At 38.5% G+C, this 18222-nt stretch overlaps 1 protein-coding gene across 1 annotated transcript in view; it reads right to left on the minus strand.

Moving 5' to 3' along the window:
* eys (eyes shut homolog) overlaps positions 1 to 18222 on the minus strand; it is a 683137-nt gene that overhangs the window by 120497 nt on the left and 544418 nt on the right. The gene's annotated exons all lie outside the window — the stretch shown is intronic.

Raw genomic sequence — 18222 nt, forward strand, 5'->3', positions numbered from 1 at the left:
TTTCGGGAGGTGGGGGTGGGGCGTGGTTAAGAGGGGAGGAGTATATTTACAGCTAGAATTCACCAAGTCAAGTATTTCACATATATATATATATATATATATATATATATATACATATATATATATATATATATATAAGAATACTTGACTTTCAGTGAATTCTAGCTATATATATATATATATAAATATATATATATATATATATATATATATATATATATATATATATATATATATATATATATATATATATATATATATAAAAGAAATACTTGAATTTCAGTGTTCATTTATTTACACATATACACACACGTAACACTCATCTACTCATTGTTGAGTTAAGGGTTGAATTGTCCATCCTTGTTCTATTCTCTGTCACTATTTTTCTAACCATGCGGAACACCCTCTCTGATGATGCATTCTGCTTCGTCTCCTTCTTGTGTGCGCAGTTGTGCACTGCACTCTCTAAAAGCCCTAGATGTTAATGTCACATATGCATGTACATTAGATGGCAGTATTGTCCTGTTTAAGAGTGTCACAACATTGCTGTTTACGGCAGACGAACTGCTTTACGGTAGACGAAAACGTGACTGCTGTTGTTGTGTGTTGTTGCCGTGCTGGGAGGACGTTAATGAAACTGCCTAACAATAAACCCACGTAAGAAACCAAGAACTCGCCCTCGATCATTCTACAGTTATAACGTGATTGGGCAGGCACACTGTTTATATTGTGGGAAAGCGGACGTGAAAACATGCTGTCGATACGTCACTCAGGTACGCCTGAATTTCGGGAGATTTTCGGGAGAAAATTTGTCCCGGGAGGTTTTCAGGAGAAGCGCTGAATTTCGGGAGTCTCCCGGAAAATCCGGGAGGGTTGGCAAGTATGTGTTTCACAGTGAAGCAAGGTGGCTCTCCCGGGGCAAAGTGCTGTCACTTGCCCTGTCTTGCCAAATGCATAGCTCCTCCTTTTTTTTGCAAAGATTGCAAAGTGGCACTTTTATTTTATTTATTTTGAACTTGATGCAAGTTATTTGATTTATTATTGAACTTGATGCAAGTTATAACACTTTTATTTGATATATTATTGAACTTGATGCAAGTTATAACACTTTTATTTGATTTATTATTGAACTTGATGCAAGTTATAACACTTTTTTTGATTTATTATTGATCTTGATGCAAGTTATAACACTTTTGTTTTATTTATTATTGAACTTGATGCAAGTTATACCAGGCAGCACGGTGGTAGAGGGGTTAGTGCATCTGCCTCACAATACGAAGGTCCTGAGTAGTCTTGGGTTCAATCCCGGGCTCGGGATCTTTCTGTGTGGAGTTTGCATGTCCTCCCCGTGACTGCGTGAGTTCCCTCCGGGTACTCCGGCTTCCTCCCACCTACAAAGACATGCACCTGGGGATAGGTTGATTGGCAACACTAAACACCAAAGGGAATAAGCGGTAGAAAATGGATGGATGGATGGGCAAGTTATACCACAGCTGCACAGTTATTTTATTCATTATTGAACTTGATGTTATTTTATGTTATTGAGTTTGAATGTATACAACTTGATGTTACTTGATGTTCAATAAATTTGAAAATGTTAAGCTTGGCATTAGCGTTCTGTTGGGGCGATGGGGGCAGGTGGGGCTTGAAAACTCCCCCTTGTCCAAAGTGGGGGATGACAAAAAAAGTTTGAGAACCACTGCCCTAAAGGCAGTGCCATCACGGCACGCCCTTAATATTGTTGTCCGGGTGAAAATCGGGAGAAATTCGGGAGAATGGTTGCGCTGGGAGACTTTCGGGAGGGGCACTGAAATTCGTGAGTCTCCCGGAAAAATCGGGAGTGTTGGCAAGTATGGCACGGACTACAAATTTTGCGCAAATTTTCAGGACTTATGCAGATCCCAAATACACATCAGAAGGTACCAGAAGGTAAGAAAAGTTGGTTTTGCATAATATTGTGAAACAAAATAGCCAGATAATATGTCTGCTAATGGGTACCATTTTGCAGTCCTTATACACACACCATAGTAATACTTGTATCTCTGACTACGGTAGCCGCAATGGGCCGGCGATCTATCAAGCGGTGCGGCTTCAAAGTCATACTAAAACATTTTGACGGATTTTTGAGAGCCGTGTGTAATGTTCTGTATTTTCAATGGAACATTTAAAGTTTTGGTGTTGTTTACTGGCGTCCCATTGCAGTCTGCACGTATGTCTTATGTGTGACTACCATCTACTGGTCACACTTATCATTACACCATGTACGAAATATAATTGCTTCGAGGTCGGTAAGCACAACCAGAATTATTCCCTACATTAGGCGCACCGGGTTATAAGGCGCACTGTCGATTTTTGAGAAAATGAAATGATTTTAAGTGCGCCTTATAGTCCGAAAAATACGGTAATAAATCTATTAGTGGCAGCTTCGGATTAAAGTTACGTTTAAGTTTCACTTTTGTATCTGTTAGCACATAACTGTGATGCGTTCAATGAACCTTGATTAAAGTTCGAAACAAATGCGTCATTAGTTGTTAAAGACAATGGAGGTTTAACGCCCAGTAGATGTACTACAGTAATGATTATAATTATAACAATGATGTATAATTATGATAATTATTATTCACTCACAACCCTACATGAATCAGATAATCACAAAAACACCTTATTTAGCTTGTTTCTATTAAAATACTGGAGACATTAAAAGATGCATACTGCATGTAAAAACTTTCAACCAAATTAAGCCAATAATTCATTTTTCAGTGCATGCAAATATACCGAGTGTGTGTACGTTGTAAGGTGACATTAGGTTTAGGTGGGGCCCTTTAGCATTATTAAAGACCAAAAAGTGGCTAAAAACTAAATCTTGTTTAGAACCACGCCAAGTCTGCTTTGGACCAACATTTTCTGAATATGTGCCTCCAAAGCAATTCATTTTTATTGCTCTGCATACATTAAAGACTGCATCATCAAAGACTGCATCCTGAGGCAAAGCTACACCAAAATATAGCAAAACATTACAGTTCAGTTATCAACACCCAACATTGCTGGTTGTAAAACATCGACAAGAAAGAACTGAAGCAGACGCCAGTGCATTCGGCAAAGTGCATAAAGGCACACTCGGGTGGACATGAACTAGTCTTTGGGATGAAATGCAACAGAGATTGTGAGCAAGCAGCCCCTATCTGATGTCCATTAAACGTGACGTTACCTCTGAACTCGACTAAAAAAAATACGTTCCAAAAGAGTGAAAGCACAGTTTGAAACATGTGTCAAGACCATGTGACTATTTGAGAGCACATTTGATTGAAAACATCATGGAGCATGTTGCTTCCCTAAAATACACATCTTTCTCCAATAATCATCAATGATTAAAGCCCTTTGGAGAATCCCAAGGATGGCTTCTGTCAATTGTTGCAGACTAAAAAGGTAATCAATTGTCTTCTCCTAATTACAGCTCCACATTGCAAAAGGAATGATCTGGCCATTATTCACTGGGACACTAATTACAGTAGTCATTACTTCATTTCTGACTTTCCTATAATCAGCGATTATAGTGGGATTGTCTGTGCTCATCCGGTCCAGTCATTTTCTGATCAAGGTCCTACATTTCTCAGCTTAGTTTTATACATTTTCAAAAATGAGAGACACAATAAACATATGACATTACCACTATAACAACATACATACAAACCCCGTTTCCATATGAGTTGGGAAATTGTGTTAGATGTAAATATAAACGGAATACAATGATTTGCAAATCCTTTTCAACCCATATTCAGTTGAATGCACTACAAAGACAAGATATTTGATGTTCAAACTCATAATTTTTTTTTTGCAAATAATAATTAACTTAGAATTTCATGGCTGCAACACGTGCCAAAGTAGTTGGGAAAGGGCATGTTCACCACTGTGTTACATGGCCTTTCCTTTTAACAACACTCAGTAAACGTTTGGAAACTGAGGAGACACATTTTTTAAGCTTCTCAGGTGGAATTCTTTCCCATTCTTGCTTGATGTACAGCTTAAGTTGTTCAACAGTCCGGGGGTCACAGTTGTGGTATTTTAGGCTTCATAATGCGCCACACATTTTCAATGGGAGACAGGTCTGGACTACAGGCAGGCCAGTCTAGTACCCACACTCTTTTACTATGAAGCCACGTTGATGTAACACATGGCTTGGCATTGTCTTGCTGAAATAAGCATGGGCGTTCATGGTAACGTTGCTTGGATGGCAACATATGTTGCTCCAAAACCTGTATATACCTTTCAGAATTAATGGCGCCTTCACAGATGTGTAAGTAAGTTACCCATGTCTTGGGCACTAATACACCCCAATACCATCACAGATGCTGGCTTTTCAACTTTGCGCCTATAACAATCCGGATGGTTCTTTTCCTCTTTGGTCCGGAGGACACCACGTCCACATTTTCCAAAAACAATTTGAAATGTGGACTCGTCAGACCACAAAACACTTTTCCACTTTGTATCAGTCCATATTAGATGAGCTCAGGCCCAGCAAAGCCGACGGCGTTTCTGGGTGTTGTTGATAAACGGTTTTCGCCTTGCATAGGAGAGTTTTAACTTGCACTTACAGATGTAGCGACCAACTGTAGTTACTGACAGTGGGTTTCTGAAGTGTTCCTGAGCCCATGTGGTGATATCCTTTACACACTGATGTCGCTTGTTGATGCAGTACAGCCTGAGGGATCGAAGGTCACAGGCTTAGCTGCTTACGTGCAGTGATTTCTCCAGATTCTCTGAGCCCTTTGATGATATTACAGACCGTAGATGGTGAAATCCCTAAATTCCTTGCAATAGCTGGTTGAGAAAGGTTTTTCTTAAACTGTTTAACAATTTTCTCACACATTTGTTGACAAAGTGGTGACCCTCGCCCCATCCTTGTTTGTGAATGACTGAGCATTTCATGGAATCTACTTTTATACCCAATCATGGCACCCACCTGTTCCCAATTTGCCTGTTCACCTGTGGGATGTTCCAAATAAGTGTTTGATGAGCAATCCTCAACTTTATCAGTATTTATTGCCACCTTTCCCAAATTCTTTGTCACGTGTTGCTGGCATCAAATTCTAAAGTTAATGATTATTTGCAAAAAAATGTTTTTTTTATCAGTTTGAACATCAAATATGTTGTCTTTGTAGCATATTCAACTGAATATGGGTTGAAAATGATTTGCAAATCATTGTATTCCATCCCGGGCTCGGGATCTTTCTGTGTGGAGTTTGCATGTTCTCCCCGTGACTGCGTGGGTTCCCACCGGGTACTCCGGCTTCCTCCCACTTCCAAAGACATGCACCTGGGGATAAGTTGATTGGCAACACTAAATTGGCCCTAGTGTGTGAATGTGAGTGTGAATGTTGTCTGTCTATCTGTGTTGGCCCTGCGATGAGGTGGCGACTTGTCCAGGGTGTACACCGCCTTCTGCCCGATTGTAGCTGAGATAGGCTCCAGCGCCCCCGCGACCCCGAAGGGAATAAGCGGTAGAAAATGGATGGATGGATGTATTCCATTTATACTTACATCTAACACAATTTCCCAACTCATATGGAAACGGGGTTTGTATATAACAGCATGATGATGCTGTTGTGGCTTGTGCAGCCCTTTGAGACATTCGTGATTAAGGGCTATGTAAGTAAACTTTGATTGATTGATTGATGTTGTCTAAAAATAAAACACAAGTGCCTCGATTTACGAACACCTCTATTTGCGTCCTTTTCGGTTTACGAGTGTTTACATCGCACCAAATATGCCTCTGTGTGCGAACCATGTCTCGACGTCCGAACCTTCATTCATTAATTTTGCATTCTGCTTGAAGCCATCGGAGGCTGACATTTTGATGACATCACTTTCTGTACACATAGGAATGGCCATTTTTAAGAGGCGGCACCCCTTTTGTCACATCCTGATTACATCTCGTACACACGGGCGCGGCCACTTCTGACGTGTTTATTTCCGGCAATTGTCGTACTTTGCGCCGGCCAGAGTTATCAGCCTGTCTTAAAGATCATGTTGTGTGATCAGAAACACTCAAACTCTCACAGTCTTGCTGTATACTGTAGCTTCGGGTTGCTAGACAACTGCTTTGAAATAGTATTTTAGCAAGTTAGCCACCGGCTTGCCTTTTTTCCCCGCAGCAAATATTTAATTGTGATGAGACCGAAAAAGACACTACGGCAGACCTTTGGAGAAGGCACTACCAGGACACAGGCCAAAGAAGGATCGCCTAACACTGCTAGTTAGTGCTAACACTAGCAGTGACTACATAAACTGTATAAAATAATGCTGTATAATAGACTGTATTTATATTATTCACATGTAAAAAATACCTAAGTGTTTATTGTTTATTGCGAGCAAACTGTGGTGCTGGATTTCCCCCAGGGATCAATAAAGTACTTTCTATTCTGTTCTATAGCCACTGCACTTTTATCTACTCTTTTAACTCCCAAAGTGTTCAACAATGTCTCTAATATTCTACGACATAAGGTACAATTATTTTCCTGTGGTGTGTATTGAAGCATGTTTAGCTATTCCTCGTCCTGCAGGGATGCTACTTGTAAGAAACTTACTTTATTTGTCGCCATGAAGGCCAGGATTAGTGATTTAGAAGTATCGAAAACAATGTCGACTGCGGATGGACGTTAGCCGCTAGCTAGTGTTGCATTTGAACCAGATGTTCCTTCAAGGGAATTTAAGTTACTGGTCAATCCCAAGATTTTTTTATGACACATAAGCTGAGTTTAAATGATACCATACCATACCATACCAACTTTATTTATAAAGCCCTTTAAAGACAAGCACAGTTGAAAAACAAAGGGCTGTACACCACAAAGAAATAGAGGCAAAGGACAGACTAAAAAATAACATTTAAAACAGAAATAAAAATACACATTTAAAAAGCAAATATAAATTACCCTAAGAACAGTTTGTTAGATAAAAACAGTTTAAAAGTTAAAAACAGTTCAAAAAGTTAAAAGCTAAAAACAGTTCTTCAGAACAGAATAGGTATTTTGTAATTTATTTTCAAAGCTTCGAAGAGACCAACCTAGAACAACACATTTAATTGCGTAGCCAAGTTGATCTGAAAACCTTACGGAAGTGCTGTGTTCTTTAATATGTCCCTCGCCCCCACCCTCCAGAAGTAATACACAAGTCAATTGTTCTACTCTGAGAAGAGCCAGGATAAGTTAAGAAAAAGGAGTGCTTCCACTTCCCACATTCCAAGCCCAAGGTAATTCAAAGTGTACCATCGGTCATGAGATGGAGAAACAATAGAAAGAGCACAAAGAGAAAACACTAGTTATTTCAAACATGACTATAGAAAGAAATAACTCTTAAATATGGATATATGTAGATATCTATCTTCGTCACTAGCTAGCCATGTTTTAAAGCATCTCTTCCTGAGCTGCGTTTCAGCGTTATAGCTTCACTTTTATCTTTAGTTTTTAAGTCAAAATGCGTCTATTCTCCCTTGCGGTTTACACACTGTATCTAATTGTAAGTACTTTGTGCGTGTGCGTTGCCGAACATGCTCCTCTGCTCGTACAACCAGCAATGTCACAACGTGACGACGGCGCTCCGTCATGCCCGTAAAAAAGAAAGAAAAGGGAACCGGTATTTTTCAGAAGCAGTATAGTACTTTTTTTTTTTTATACATTAGTACTGGTATAACGTACAACCCTAATCTCAGTAATGCTAAATATTGTTGATACTGAATCTTGCTGGACAAAAGGAAAGAAACCTAAAAATGAAACTAAACATTTAAGCAAAACATTTACTTCACAACATTAAAGCAACTTCAGGCGCTGAATTATAGATGACAGCAAAATATGTGACGAGCAACGGGGGAGTAACTGCAAAAACTAATCTGATATATTATTTATTTATTATTTATTTTATAAGCGAATTGCCTGACAACACAGATCAACACCAAACACACGGCATTCATTGAAGGGTCCCTCAACTGCTGAAAACATTGACATTTATTTCATAGTTGTGGATTCAAAAACAATAGACAAAATAGTGATTTTAAGCTTCAAACAAGTTTCAGCACAGTTTGGAACACCCACGTTTAGCTGCAAAATGTGGGTGGGCCTGCATCCGCCTGCTAACATTACCCACAAAAGACTGTAGGTCATTTTATATTGCGCGGTGTAGAATGGGTTTTGGTAGCATCTTCATCCCGAATCATGTTATTTTCGAGCAGAATTTGAAGAAATTAGAAAAAATCCCTCGAAGGCGGAGACAGACTGAGTCGAAGGCCCCTTCTACACTAAGCCGGATAAGGTTATCCAGGGTAATTCCCACCTAACCTTATCCTTATTCACACACACACAATGCCGTCGTTTAAGCCCCCCTCACCCCTTCCGTCCGCCGGCGCAACGCGACCTAGTACGCATGCGCGTAAAATGCACACGTCATAGTCACCTCCAGTGTTGCTTTGTGTGCAAGTTCTTAAACGTAACTTATCTGAACAATATCCAGTGTTGTGGTATTTCAATTAACTGGAATCCTGTGTACTATAGGGCCCTATTGTAGTGAATCACACCTGAGCCATCATAAATTAATCAAATCTTTAATGGACATTAGGGATGAGTAAGTGGGATTTTTCAGAAAAACAAATATACACAGCAACACAAAAACAACCTGTCTCTGTGATCACTATAGGTGTATAAATAATAATATAGTGTTAAACAACACTTAACTTAAAATAATACAGCTCTCCAAAAAGTGCACTTCTGCTGCTATTTGACATAACTGTTTGTTATGATGCTTTGACATTTTTGCACTTTATTTCTTTGTTGAAAGAAAATTCTATGAAGAGAAAAGTTGTTTGCAAATGTGGTTACAATGCTAAAAAATGAAAAGTTAAAGCTAAAAAAAACAAATACACTTTATTGAGTTAACATTATTTCTTCATAGGGGGAAAGATGTGATGTTATGAGCTAGGCTAGGGAATATAACAACTACACTACCCAGCATGCAACGGGCGTGACGAGCATGCGCGGGAGCCCCGAAAAGTGTTGTTGCATGTCGCCACGCCGGCAGCTAATAATGAGGTTATGAGCACGCTGTGAAAGTAAACGTCAAGAACTCAGCCAACACGCCTCGTCTGCATTATTTATAATTAGACAGACAACACATATACAGTGTGATTTTGTTTTGTTTACAAGAAAAGAAAAACAAAAGTTAAAAAAGGGAAATATGTTGTGTATATATATGTATGTGCTGCGGTTGCTTTAAGAACGTTGCGACAGCTGCCGTAAAGGAGGTGCGTTGCTAGCCTGGTTGCTATGTTTCCGGTTGGTCATAAAAGTGTTCGTCATGTGTTTGTACCCTGCTCAAATCTCTCAGTAAAGTTATTCATTGGATTATACCTTCTGTTTTGAACATACTTGCCAACCTTGAGACCTCCGATTTCGGGAGGTGGGGGTGGGGGCGTGGTCGGGGTGGGGCGGGGCGTGGTTGGGGGCGTGGTTAAGAGGGGAGGAGTATATTGACAGCTAGAATTCACCAAGTCAAGTATTTCATACATATATATATATATAGATAGATAGATATCTACATCCTGAAAATATGCAAACAAAACTGTGTTTAGATAATTGATACTTCAAACTTGCATAAATAAATCAATCAATCAATCAATCTTTATTTATATAGCCCTAAATCACAAGTGTCTCAAAGGGCTGCACAAGCCACAACGACATCCTCGGTACAAAGCCCACATATAAGGAATATAACATAACTTGGCTTCTGAGAGTTTCAAAATGTAATGAATAAAATGCTAAAGTTGTTGATAAACAAGCAATTGTTTTATTAATTAAATATGGTCATTTTAAATGAATTATTATGATAATTTAAAATCAATTATTTCAAATATGTTTATTTTAATGTATAATTCTATGGCTGGATGTAATAAGGAGTCAGGAAAAAATACAAATAAAAATACAATTAATTTTGATGTTTTTAGCAAAATATAGTAATCATGTATTTTTTAAATTTTTTTTTAAATTAATGAATATATTTATTTTTAGGTAAGATAAACATAATAACACAATTTATCTCTAGTCTGGATGCCTATTGTCCTCCCTTCATGAAAAAAGGCTGTCCTCACTCAGGTCCGCATGGAGCTGGAGGGGGCGTGGCTTCTAGCTCCGGCTGAAAATCGGGAGATTTTCGGGAGAATATTTGTCCCGGGAGGTTTGGCAAGTATGGTTTTGAACTTTATTACACCTCGGAGCGCTTTTTCCGGTTCATTTTTTTCCTGCTTTCCCTATCTGCGCCTAATGACTGAGCTACGTGACGTCATTTCTTGTTGTTGTCTCAAAGGGCATTTCTGGTCGGGACGGGATTCGTTCCCAGGGATTCGAATAAAGAACCAACTCTTTTTCTTTACTATAGTGGTCTCGATAACGGGTACCGGTTCTCAAAAAGGGATTCGAGTCCGAGGACTCGGTTCTTTTCTTATCGAACAACACCGGTTTCGAGTATCATCCCTAGTGTTGAGTCATACTCCTTTCCAAGTTGTACATTGACTACTCTTAAGTTTTTGTTATACTCCATATTTAATGTATGTCCCTTGAACGATATACCGTAAAAAGTACTGTGAGAGGTGCATTCAACATTTGTTGGATAGTTTGCTACAAACAGTAAATATTTAGTCTATTCTAATACAAACACTCCAATACCACCAAATTAAGCAAAACATTGTGGATATTATCACAGAAAGAAATGAGACGGACATATAACTGAGAGCCAGACAACTGTCATTTCTCTGAACGGAGACAAAAAAAAGTGGCACATATTTGAATAATGACACCTGCCAAGAAGCTGTGACATGGAGGGAAATGTTATTGTACAGATTGCCTTGTGTCGTGCATGCTGATCTTGGACTGGGCGCGCATATAAATCTATCCACAGCGATTGTTGAACACAGTTTTCAGATGCAGAAGTCCACCACTTGAAAAAAAAAAATTACACCGAAACCTGAAACTCTACATGAAAAATGAAAAACAAACATCGGTCAAGGAAAAATTACACGACTCCATGTTGTGCAATAATATAGCAGTGCATTGGTCATACTTGCCAACCTTGAGACCTCCGATTTCGGGAGGTGGGGGTGTCTGGGGTGGGGCGGGGGCGTGGTTGGGGGCGTGGTTAAGAGGGGAGGAGTATATTTACAGCTAGAATTCACCAAGTCAAGTATTTCATATATATACATATAAGAAATACTTGACTTTCAGTGAATTCTAGCTATATATATATATATATATATATATATATATATATATATATATATATATATATATATATATATATATATATATATATATATATATATATATATATATAAATAAGAGAAATACTGGAATTTCAGTGTTCATTTATTTACACATATACACACACATAACACTCATCTACTCATTGTTGAGTTAAGGGTTGAATTGTCCATCTTTGTTCTATTCTCTGTCACTATTTTTCTAACCATGCTGAACACCCTCTCTGATGATGCATTCTGCTTCGTCTCCTTGTTGTGTGCGCAGTTGTGCACTGCACTCTCTAAAAGCCCTAGATGTTATTGTCACATATGCATGTACAGTAGATGGCAGTATTGTCCTGTTTAAGAGTGTCACAACATTGCTGTTTACGGCAGACGAACGGCTTTACGGTAGACAAAAACGTGACTGCTGTAGTTGTGTGTTGTTGCCGCGCTGCGAGGACGTTAATGAAACTGCCTAACAATAAACCCACATAAGAAACCAAGAACTCGCCCTCGATCATTCTACAGTTATAACGTGATTGGGCAGGCACACTGTTTGTATTGTGGGAAAGCGGACGTGAAAACAGGCTGTCGACACGTCACTCAGGTCCGCCTGAATTTCGGGAGATTTTCGGGAGAAAATTTGTCCCGGGAGGTTTTCGGGAGAGGCGCTGAATTTCGGGAGTCTCAGGGTTGGCAAGTATGGCATTGGTGGCTGTTTGGCTTGCAGCTCTCGTGTTGACAAATAAAATGACACATTTTCAAGAAACGGTAGAAAAAAACACGTTTGCTATTTATGGTAAGTGTGCACTTTTTAAATCAGTGTCTGTTGACATACAAAATGTACGGTTGTCACAATTTCATTGAGAATTTTCTATTGTTAGTGTACAGAAATAAACACCAGCAGTGATGTTATTTTAAATCTAAATATATTTGATGCGAGCTTCCTCTGCATATCTAAACAACATGATTTATTGGAAAAAAAAATCAACTGCCATAACATGCTGCTAAATCCTTGACAGAAGAAACAGAATTGCTGAAGAGGTTTAGTGTAAAAAACAAACAAAAAGAACTAACACGGGAACTTTAAAAATACTTTATTTCCACCTAAAGTGTGTTGATACAGTAGATGGAACATTGTAAACGTCAGAGCAGGTGCAGCAGCTGTGTCGATCCCCCACCAGAGGGCTTTTAATGTCATTTAAATAGACCCTCCAATGTTATTTAATGTGTTGATTTGCACTCATCCCTCCAACTACTTGTGGGAGCAATTATGTCATTATAAAAACTGCAGCACATAACATCCCAGCATGGATAAACAGCAAAGAAAGTGAAGAGTCATTTTCTTTGCTGTGCTCAATGGGATGTTGATGCATCACACCCTCATTTAAATGACTAAATGAGTTGTTTGCCAGTCATTCTCAAAACGACATATACGACTAGTTGTGACCCACAATAATAAGAAGCGAAACAAACAGAGCAGGGGACAGCTGGTGATGCAAGTGTGAACACCCCCATAAGAATATCTTCTCATGGATCAATACTTTGGAAATTAAACATATACAATTTAGAGGAGTCAATGTCAATATCACAGTATACCTCCGGTTCGATACAGATTTCCCAAACAGTACACATTGAAGCAGAGGCGTACTTTAGGTTGGGTCATGTCCCAACAGGCACTTTTTTCCGTCCAAATAAAACATATTCTCATAGTACACTGAACAAAAATATAAACACAACACTTTTGTCTTTGCTCCCATTTTTCACAAGTTAATCTCAAAGATCTAAAACTTTTACTATATACACAAATATTGTTCACAAATATTGTTCACAAATCTGTGTTAGTGAGCATTTATTCTTTGCCAAGATAATCAATCCCACCTCACAGGTGTGGCATATCAAGATGCTAATTAAACAACATGATTATTGCACAGGTGTGACTTAGGCTGCCCACAATAAAAGGCCACTCTGAAGTGTGCAGTTTTATCACACGGCACAACGCCCCAGATGTCGCAAGTTTTGAGGCAGCGTGCAGTTGGAATGCTGACTGCAGGAATGTCCGCCAGAGCTGCTGCCCGTGAATTGAATGTTCATTTCTCCATCATAAGCGGCGTTTCAGAAAATTTGGCAGTACATCCAACCGACCTCATAACCGCACACCACATGTAACTACACCAGCCCAGGGTGTCCACACCTAGCAGGTTCACCTCCATGATCGTTTGAGACCAGCCACCCGGACAGCTGCTGCAACAATTGGTTTGCATAACCAAATATTTTCATAGGCTCTCAGCATAATCCCCCCCCCCAAAAAAAATGTCTTTAATGAGATAGAATATTATACATTACACTAATGAGCTTTTTCACCTATGAGGCAAAGCTTACTGTATAGGGATGTCCGATAATGGCTTTTTGCCTATATCCTGTCCTGTCTGTGTAGTCATGTTTTGTTTTAGTCATGTTTTGTTTTGTTTAGTTATTGGACTCTTTAGTTTCTGGCTTTTCACTCCCTTGTCTTGTTTCCATGGTTACCCATTAGTTTCACCTGTTCCACGTTTGGACTCATTGTGCACTCTTGTTTGTCACCATAGCAACCCATTAGTTTTCACCTGTCACGTCACGCACCCGTTTCACGTTTTGAGTCACGCACCTGTTTTCGTTAATCATGTCTGTAGTATTTAAGTTCATTGTTTTCATTTTGGCTTTCTGGCGACATCCCACATTTATGCTCTTCACATTCCTGACACTTGTTTTCATGTCCATCTTTCATGCTGCTACTTTAGTCCAAGCCAAGTAAGTTTTTATTTATTAATGCTATAGTCTTTTGGTTTCATAGTTTGTTCTCCGCCACTGTGCGCGCTTTTCGTTTGCACTCTTTTTTTTGTCCTTTGTTAGTGTAAAAAATAAAAATATGTACTCACATTCCCGTCTCGCCCGAGCCAACTTTCCGTTGCCTTCAGGAAAAGCAAACACCCAGGATCAAGTCATGACAATATCCGATATTCCGATATTGTCCAACTCTTTAATTACCGATACCGATATCAACCGATACCGATATCAACCGATATATGCAGTCGTGGAATTAACACATTATTATGCCTAATTTGGACAACCAGGTATGGTGAAAATAAGATACTTTTAAAAAAAAATCATAAAATAAGATAAATAAATTAAAAACATTTTCTTGAATAAAAAAGAAAGTAAAACAATATAAAACAGTTACATAGAAACTAGTGATTAATGAAAATTAGTAAAATTCACTGTTAAAGGTTAGTACTATTAGTGGACCAGCAGCACGCACAATCATGTGTGCTTACGGACTGTATCCCTTGCAGACTGTATTGATATATATTGATATATAATGTAGGAACCAGAATATTAATAACAGAAAGAAACAACCCTTTTGTGTGAATGAGTGTGAATGGGGGAGGGAGGTTTTTTGGGTTGGTGCACTAATTGTAAGTGTATCTTGTGTTTTTTATGTTGATTTAATTTAAAAAAAACAAAACATAAAAAAAAACAAAAAAACATACCGATAATAAAAAAATCGATACCGATAATTTCCGATATTACATTTTAACTCATTTATCGGACAACTTTATTACTGTATATAGCTTATAACACTAAATTGGCCCTCGTGTGTGAATGTGAGTGTGAATGTTGTGTATCTGTGTTGGCCCTGCGATCAGGTGGCGACTTGTCCGGGGTTTACCCCGCTTTCTGCCCGAATGCAGCTGGGATAGGCTCCAGCACCCCCGCGATCCCGAGAGGGACAAGCGGTAGAAAATGGCTGGATGGATGGACAGTATAATGACCTATCTTTACCCATCTTTAATGCACAAAGTGGCCCCTGCATCATCCTATTATTCTGTTTGCTACATCTGGCGGACCGGTACTTTTCAGAGGCGGTATGGCACCGATTATGATTCATTAGTATCGCGGTACTATACTAATACCGGTACATACCGTACAACCCTACTGTGCACATATATAAGGCATTGTTCCTTTATACTGGAATAAACACGGTTGCTGAAATGAGCTTTTGTAATGAGTCATTTCATTATTCACAGTGAAAGCAGTATGAACCGAACTGTATAAAAAACAGATTAATTCTGTGGGGCTAACTGTCATCCAAGGAAAGCAGGTCGTCGCAGCTCAGACATCGCCGCATGATGTCATGTACTCTTTTGCATATGAATGAAAGTGTTCCACGATCAAGGATAAAACGCAGGCAAGATCTCAGCGGCAAACCCTCTCCCTCGTCTCCTCTCCCCACAGCCTCAGACTGAAACATTGTGATCGCTTCTATCTGGATTAGGTGTGCAAATGCATGCAGATAGGCTTCAACATTTGGGTGAAACAAATCTGTCACGATGTAAGAAACGAATATCCCGTGTAAACTGATGGATATATTTGCTCTGTAGCGCTTTTAGGAACTTATACATTTTTACCCTGGTAGATGTTGACGAGCATGCCAAGTTGGCAGAAGTCACACTGCAACATCTGCTTTCTAAAACAAGCTAAGGAAAAATAAACACAGTAGAACTTGTCAAACTGTTTTTCTTTTAAGTTAAAATGTATTTTCAGCATTGTTTTGGCATTTATTTTTTCTCTTTAAATATATTTTTCCTCATTCAGGTTCCCTGTGTAAGGGACATAAACTATTCCAAATAAGGGTGATATTTGCTTATTTTCTGTCTGATAAGACAATTCTTCTCACTAAGCAGATTTTATGTTAGAGTGTTTTACTTGTTTTAAGTGTTTTGGTTAGGGTTGTCCGATAATGGCTTTTTGCCGATATCCGATATTCCGATATTGTCCAACTCTTTAATTACCGATACCGATATCAACCGATACCAATATCAACCGATATATGCAGTCGTGGAATTAACACATTATTATGCCTAATTTGGACAACCAGGTATGGTGAAGATAAGGTACTTTTTAAAAATAATAATAAAATAAGATAAATAAATTAAAAACATTTTCTTGAATAAAAAATAAAGTAAAACAATATAAAAACAGTTACATAAAAACTAGTAATTAATGGAAATGAGTAAAATTAACTGTTAAAGGTTAGTACTATTAGTGAACCAGCAGCACGCACAATCATGTGTGCTTACGGCATACTTGCCAACCTTGAGACCTCCGATTTCGGGAGGTAGGGAGGGGGTTGGGGGGGCGTGGTGGAGGGGCGTGGTTGGGGGCGTGGCTAGGAGGGGAGGGGTATATTTACAGCTAGAATTCACCAAGTCAAGTATTTCATTTATATATATATATATATATATATATATATATATATATATACATATATATATATATATATATATATAAGAAATACTTGACTTTCAGTGAATTCTAGCTATAAATATATATTTCTTTTATTGTATATATATATATATATATATATATATAAGAAATACTTGAATTTCAGTGTTCATTTATTTACACATATACTTGTTGAGTTAAGGGTTGAATTGTCCATCCTTGTTCTATTCTCTGTCACTATTTTTCGAACCATGCTGAACACCCTCTCTGATGATGCATTGCTGTGTGGCACGCACAAAAGTGCTTTCATCAAATGCAGTAGATGGCAGTATTGTCCTGTTTAAGAGTGTCACAACATTGCTGTTTACGGCAGACAAACTGCTTTACGGTAGACCAAAACGTGACTGCTGTTGTTGTGTGTTGTTGCCGCGCTGGGAGGACGTTAATGAAACTGCCTAACAATAAACCCACATAAGGAACCAAGAACTCGCCCTCGATCATTCTACAGTTATAACGTAATTGGGCAGGCACACCGTTTATATTGTGGGAAAGTCCATGCAGACCTGAGTCCGCCTGAATTTCGCGAGATTTTCGGGAGATAATTTGTCCCGAGAGGTTTTCGGGAGAGGCGCTGAATTTCGGGAGTCTCCCGGAAAATCCGGGAGGGTTGGCAAGTATGGCTTACGGACTGTATCCCTTGCAGACTGTATTGATATATATTGATATATAATGTAGGAACCAGAATATTAATAACAGAAAGAAACAACCCTTTTGTGTGAATGAGTGCGAATGGGTGTAAATGGGGGAGGGAGGTTTTTTGGGTTGGTGCACTAATTGTAAGTGTATCTTGTGTTTTTTATGTTGATTTAATAAAAAAAAACAAAAAAAAACGATACCGATAATAAAAAAAACGATACCGAAAAGTACCGAAATAATATTAGTAATGGTACCAAAATATTGGTATCGTTACAACACCATCATTTGTTTGTTTCCATTCTGTATTCCAAAAAACAAGTTTTTTCTGTACTGCGTTTGTTTCATGCTCGTGACGTGTTATTGGTGCAGAGATCAAACCCTTTGAGTTAACCAAGGTTGAGACAGGGGGACTTTAAAATGTTAATCACTGCAGCGTTTAGCTCATTTGCCGCTGGTGGCTTTAAAATATTCTACTTTAACCGAGCAGTATACTGTATATCACCTAACACAGACATCAAATAGAAACTAAGTACTTTCCAAAGTGATGGAAGGACAAACATGAAATTATGGTATTGAAAAATTAGAAATGTTTTTATTTTTTACAAATGGCTGTGATGATAATGTCAATGGGGGATTTCTAATCACTGCTTTGTTGGAATTCGTATTAATATTGATACTGTTGTTATTATTCATTTTTGTTTGACGACTTTTGGATTGTTTTGTGTCACGTTTGTGTGTCCTCTCAATTGCTCTGTTGATTGCTATTCTGAAAGTTGCTGGGACAGGTTTGGTTTTGGAATTGGAATTGTATTATTGTGTATTATTTTGTTGGATTAAAAAAAAACCAATAATAATAAAACAAAGTATTGCACACCGATTGTTGGTGGTATACTGTAGTAACAAAATAACATTTCATTTTAAAAGTGATATTTTTTCAGCAAATCATGTTTGCGCAACAAGTGTGCATTGTCTGTGTGAATTGCAAG

The sequence above is a fragment of the Nerophis lumbriciformis genome, linkage group LG02 (assembly GCF_033978685.3).
Source record: "Nerophis lumbriciformis linkage group LG02, RoL_Nlum_v2.1, whole genome shotgun sequence".
In the NCBI taxonomy this organism is placed as follows: domain Eukaryota; kingdom Metazoa; phylum Chordata; class Actinopteri; order Syngnathiformes; family Syngnathidae; genus Nerophis; species Nerophis lumbriciformis.